This window comes from Saccopteryx bilineata, chromosome 5, assembly GCF_036850765.1.
Source record: "Saccopteryx bilineata isolate mSacBil1 chromosome 5, mSacBil1_pri_phased_curated, whole genome shotgun sequence".
Lineage (NCBI taxonomy): Eukaryota > Metazoa > Chordata > Mammalia > Chiroptera > Emballonuridae > Saccopteryx > Saccopteryx bilineata.
In genome coordinates, this window is record NC_089494.1 from 203508812 (window position 1) to 203515417 (window position 6606).

The window sequence follows — 6606 nt, forward strand, 5'->3', positions numbered from 1 at the left end:
CGCGCGCACGGGGGCTCCACATCCCAGCTGTTCTCACGCGCCACACGGCCGCCCTCGGACTGGAGCCAGCGCTGCGCGGAATTCAGCCGCGCGCGTGCAGGGGAGTCCTCCAGGGGCCGCGACGGAAACGGGGGTTTAAAGCGTGGAAGTGAGTCTCGTTCTCTCAACCTCTGCCGCACGCCTGCGTCCCAGTCAACCACTCTTGCCTCCGCGGGCGGAACCCAATTTCCAATTCCCTTCCTGGTGCCCAGCAGGCTCGGCTTTCACAGCCCCGGCGCCGGGAATGCCCGGGGAACTGCGTCCTGCTGGGAGATCCCACCGCTTCAAGAGCTTCCGCGGGGAACCAATCCAGGATTTGCAGCCCAACTTGGGAAAGCCTTGGTGTGGCGCGGTTGGATAAGACTGTTGTTGTTGTCAAGGTGGTTCTTACTGACTTATTAAAGAGCGAAGGAATGGGTTTATTCAGCGTTTAGAGAGCCACCTTGAACCATTACGCCACGATTCGGGCTGTATTCTCTTGGAAACTCTCGGTCGCGCTAAATATGATATTATGCCGAATTTGTTTTTTCCTTCTGGGAAGCCCTGGTTATATGTCCGGGAAGATGAACACACACGTACACACACACGCTCGGAGCTGGGCAAGAGGGGGAGGGTTTGGGCACCAGCACGTGTGACTGACTGTCCAGTTGTCCTCTCTCGCCACGGGATCCCCTTGGCAGGAAGGATTAGCTAACAGCTCGCTTCAGTTTACTCAGAGCTGCCATTGACTGCAGGGCCGACCCCAATGAATGATTAATGATGCGCGCGCTGGATTTCAGGAAACCTGAGAACCGAGAATTTCAGTGTATGCAATGCCCCTACTGTCATTTATCTGAGAAATATACCTGACTTGCATTCTTGGAATATTTTTGTCTGAAAACATATTTGAAGCCTTAAACTAAACTCTGATACATTGTTCGTTGGTCATTATAATGAAAAGGCTGTGATTTTGACCGATGAGATATGGCCTTATCCATTATTGAGTACCCACTTAAGGATTACTATTTCCATAATGAAAAGCATATAAAAAACACGTAGATTTTTTTCAGGTTGGAAATCTTCCATGGCTAGAAAACATAACATCAAGGCAGCTGTAACACAGTCACCTTGACAACTTAGTGAAGCTACTGTGGAGAGAAAAAAAGAACACATCACATGTAGATGTGTATAATCTGGGCACAACGCCCTTGACATACTATAAAACATGTCCTGGGCTAAGCACGACTTCTCTTCCCACTGTTGGATGCTCAAATTCTATGCCTCCGTCTTGCCTAGCAAGTAGGCAGATCCTTAGAAAGCAAGCCTGAAAGTGGACCTTGAAATAGATACCTGATCCCTCAGAACTGTCCACTTGACCTTTTTCAAGGGTGAATAATTGTAAGATACTGAGCCTGAACATTGTGCCTTCTGCAAGTGATTCCCTTGGGCCAGTCACAAAGCAGTCATGGTTTAAGGCTTGATGGTGCTGCTGAATGCCATTAGTAAGTTTCCCTGCCTGTCACTCAGTCTACTGCCTTGTCTCAAATGGCGAAGATTTTCCAAAGCAAATCTAGCTATTTGTCCACTTTCTTCCACTTTTTCCCTGAAAGAGCAGAAGAGTGGATTCCACCCCAAATGCACTGTCTCCTCCCCCACACTCGGCAGGGCAAGACCACTCTGGGGCCAAACTTCTGGAGCTGAGATTCGACTCTTGTTATTACTGTTTTGTTTCGGCTTTCAAGCCCCACTCCCCACTGAAACAACCATTCTTGTATCTCTCATCCCTTGCAAGATTCCAACTGGGATCAAACTTTTGCCTAGAGATGGCCCAAGAAGACCAAGTCACCTACTTGGGCTTTTATAGTCTATCTCAACCTGAAGGTGCGCTTCGACCTCCTCTGGAGTTTAAAGGTGAGTCTTAAGGAAGAGTTGAGTGCTTGCTAAGGGAAAGAATTGACCAGTTCTTGTGGGCAGTGATTGAGTGTGGCAAATCAGACCCCAAGGCTCCTTCTCACCTCTCTTTATCGATACTAGGAAGTTAAAAAAAAAAAAGTGCACTCAGAACTGAACTGGCATGGTATGCGTAAGCAAACGCTGAGCAGTGAAAGATGACAGCACTGCGCGTTTCCGCGCGCTGAGCCGCCAAGCTCCGTCCCTCCGCAGCTGCCCAAAGAAAGGAGCCGGTCGCCCTGCGCTCGTGGGTTGCGCCCTACCTGGCCGGCGCCCTGCCTAATCCAGCGCGCACTCGATCTCCGCTGAGCCTGTGTCGGAAAAATCTGCGGTGGGAAAATTTTTCATTTCACCATCTGGGCTACGAAGTCTCCAACTTCGTACACTGCACTCACACAACAGAGAATGTAAGCCTGTATCACGTTTTCTGTGGTTACTTTACGATCATCCTAAGCCCCTTGCCCTGAGAAGATACAGCGGTGGATTCACAGCCGCGGAGCCCAGTCCAAATCGCCGGGGCTGGGTGGGGGCGCGGTACTGTTGTTAATTCCCACGCTCTCCCAGCCCCGGAAGCAAGGTTGGGGAGAAGGTTCATGCTCCTGGCTACCTACAAAAGAAAAGCGAACGTTCCTGGAAGACTAGTTTTCAATCATGGGCACCTGACAAGGGGCGGAAAAACTAACTTAACAGGTTAATGAGTCCTGCCAGCCATCGAGGGGGCCAGGCTCCGAGTGCGCATGCGTTAGGTCCGGGGCCGGAGTCTCTTAGGAGGTTGCCTTCTGGACCCCTCGCTACCCGCTCGGTGGTCCCATTAATGCAGGCTCACCTTTCCCAGCCCCAGCACCTGAGCCTTTTTTCCTGGTCTCAGTGTTCTGTGTGGGAAACCGAGGAGGTAAATTTCTCTTGTTTTCTGTAGCTCTAGGTATGATACTGTCACTGGCAACAGGAATCAATTCAAAGCCTGTCTTCTCAAGCTGGCCCTCAAAAGCCTAAGGAGAGAGACATGTGAGGAAGAACTAAATGCATAAGCTTCCCTTCACTGAAGGGACGAGCTCACTATTTACAAGCTTCCTCTGATTGTACAGAGGCCAGAGCACCTCTCCCACGGAAAGGCTGCCAGGGCCTGGTCTGTCCCACGAGGCAACAAGCAACGTGCTGGGACTGAAGGAAGAAAAGAGGTGGAGAGTGGGGCATGGTGAGCAACCCTGGCCAGTGCAAGACAGTGTCCGGGAAGGCTCTCCAGCCCACGAACCACGCTGCCACCCTGCTAGTGGGCCGCGCACAGGCATTTGTGCTGAGATACTCAGTCGCACCAAATTTCAGCTTCTGGAGATGCCTGCACTCTGAGATTTGCCTGCTCTGAGATGTGTTACGTGGGAAGCAAGAATAGATTTTTCTTTGTTTGTCCCAGTGGACAAGAGCCCAGAGATTTTCAGAATGTTTTCCTAAGTGCGCTGCTTGGACCTGGCCCTCCAGGACCCTCTCTGTTCTTTCACCCTGCCACACACTCAGACGCTGTATCCAGATAGCAGGACTACCTTTTTGCTAACCAGGTCCCGGGTGACTCCAGACTGACTTCTAGTTCTCTACAATTGTTAATGTAGGTTGTATTGTGGGAGGAATCAGGAGCTGACGCTGTTGCCTTCAGTCGGGTGCTTGCCAGGACCCTCTATTTCCTCCAGGCCTGGCTTCTCACCAGCCAAGTTGGCAGCAACTTCACAACAAATAGCCTGTGGCTAAAGGAGCACTGAGCAGGCTGAGAGGGTAGGAAGGGCCCACTGTGAGGGGAAAACAAAAACTAAGAGTGTACATGCAGGGTGATGATGGTGTGAATAGAAATGCTGCAGGTCCTGGGGTTAGAGCTCTTCCTCTTTCCCCGGGGTTTATTACTTCCTTCTGAGGAGGCATTTGTTTTTGAAATGGTCACGGACAGCTGGTCTTTTCTATAACTATGAAGGAAAAAAGCAAAGCAACTTCTTCTAGTAAAAAGGATTTTTGTGATTTGAACTGACTCAACGAAATCAGTTACTTAAAAAAAACAGAGTAACTAAAAACCCAACTATGAAGCACAACTCAGGTAAACTCAGTTGCTTTCCAACTAGCTTCTGGTACATCCATGCACTGATTCCCAAAGCACTACTGGAACCCAGTTATCTCAGCACACAATACCCAATTGCAGAGAAAGGACTGCTCTTAAGTACTACTAGAAACTCCTTACTCTGTATATGGCCAGCCATAGGAGACAGAGGATTCAGTTCCTTGTGCTTGTTAAACTGAGGGCAAAAGTCATTTTCAAGATCATGCCATCATCTCTTCCCCAAACAGAGCCTACTCTGTCCTTTGTAATGGGTTCTGTTCCTGGCACATTTGTATATAATAATGTCCAGAGAAATCATTCTGAGTATAGATAGAGAGGTGAGGTACTTCCTGCCCTAATTCTTCACAAGAAGGGTAGGAAATCAGAGACTTATCTATTGGAGAAAAAGAAGATGAACTAGAATTGCTGCTATTGGAATAGCTCTAGCATACTGGATGTTAGGTTTGTATCAGAGAGACAGACCATAAGCAAATGGGCACTCATTCAAGAAAAATGAGGGCGGCGGGGGGGATAAAGAGAAAAGAAGCACAGAGTCCTCTTCTCGGGAATCCTTCTTGTGCCAAATGAAAGGGGGTAGAGAACAGAAGTGAGACCAATCCTAGTACCAGTGATAAACAGATAGGAAGGGGCTGAAACCCAGGGTGCCTGTGCTATTCATTCAGGAACCCAGTCAAAGACCATTTGTTCAGGAAGTAATTTGATCAAAACTGGTTTCTCAGACTAATCTGAGAGCCAGTCCACACAGACTATGTTTTTCTTTTCCACATAATAAGATGCTTATTTTTCTCTAGTGCTAAAGAGGTAGAGGGACCAAAATTAGAGATGCAACTATTGGAGGGCAAGTACATAAAATTTTAAAGATATCTTCAACAATAGCAAGTGAATGTCTTGTTTCAGTTTAGATTTTTTTTCCAAGAAAAGTTTAGGTTTCATATTCTAGAAAAATACTCCTTCCATATTTTTTCTAAAATCAGGAATTCTCTGAGTACAAAAAAGTGATTTCGGCTTAACCAAAAACTTTAAAAACAGAAAAAAAAAAACAGCATACCATTTCTGTGGCCTCTCAAAAAAGAATTATTTGTGAATGATTTTTTTTTTTGTTTCTTCCTATTTTTTTTTTTCACATTGCTAGCTCAGAACTCCTGGACTGTTGTTTTGGTAACCACAGTATAAAACCATTTCATAGCCTGACCAGGCGGTGGCGCAGTGGATACAGCATCGGACTGGGATACAGAGGACCCAGGTTCAAGACCCCAAGGTCGCCAGCTTGAGCATGGGCTCATCTGGTTTGAGCAAAGCTCACCAGCTTGGACCCAAGGTCGCTGGCTTGAGCAAGGGGTTACTCTGTCTGCTGTAGCCCCACAGTCAAGGCACATATGAGAAAGCAATCAATGAACAACAAAGGTGTCACAACGAAAAACTAATGATTGATGCTTCTCATCTCTCTCGGTTCCTGTCTGTCTGTCCCTATCTGTCCCTCTCTCTTACTCTCTGTCTCTGTAAAATAAAAAATAATAATAATAAATAACAAAAATAAAACATTTTATAATTACAGTATATAACAAGGGTTTAAGTACCTACATGGCTGTTCCCTCAGCTGCCATGTAACGTATACAAGAGATTTAAAACAAAGCACAGAGACCTAACACATAATTTATTTTGAATATTGGGATCCTGTATACATATTACAAAAATCATGTTGACAGTCTATGACTTCTGAGTTATTCGGCCCATATCATCCTTTACTTTTCATTTCAGTAGCTGGTTCAGATCAGAGCAGTGAGAGAATTCTTAGCTCCTGGGGTGGAAGGGAGTGACTAATTCATATTCTCAGATTCTTTTAACTTTTTTTTCTTTTTAGAAAGCATTTCATTTATTGATTTCAGAGAGAGGAAAAGGGAGAGACAGACAGACAGAATTATCAATCTGTTTGCCCTGGCTGAGGATTGAACTGTCAACCTTTGCATATCTAGATGATGTTCTAATCAACCAAGCTCTCCAGTCAGGGCTTAGATTTAGAAAAGAAAATGTGAGGAGAGGAGAGAAGAGAAGAGGAAAGGAGAGGAGAGGAGAGGAGAGGAGAGGGAGAAAGGAAAAGAAAGAAAGAAGAAAGACAGAAGGAAGGAAGGAAGGAAGGAAGGAAAGAAAGAAAGAAAGAAAGAAAGAAAGAAAGAAAGAAAGAAAGAAAGAAAGAAAGAGAGAGAGAGAGGGAGGGAGGGAGGGAGGGAGGGAGGGAGGGAGGAAGGAAGGGAGGGAAGGAAGGAAGGAAGGAAGGAAGGAAGGAAGGAAGGAAGGAAGGAAGGAAGGAAGGGGAAAGGAAAGGAAAGGAAAGAAAGAAAAGGAAAAGAAAGGAAAGGAAAGGAAAGGGAAGGAAAGAATTAGTCTTAGGCAAACCACTAAGTTATCTGCCCTGTCTTTGAAGCCCCTGCATGATCCTTAAGAGAGAAATTGAGGAGCATACAACATATTCACATTAAGAATTGTCTTGGCTGCAGCAGTCTGCATTCCCACCAGTAGCACAGGAGGGTCCCCTTTTCTCC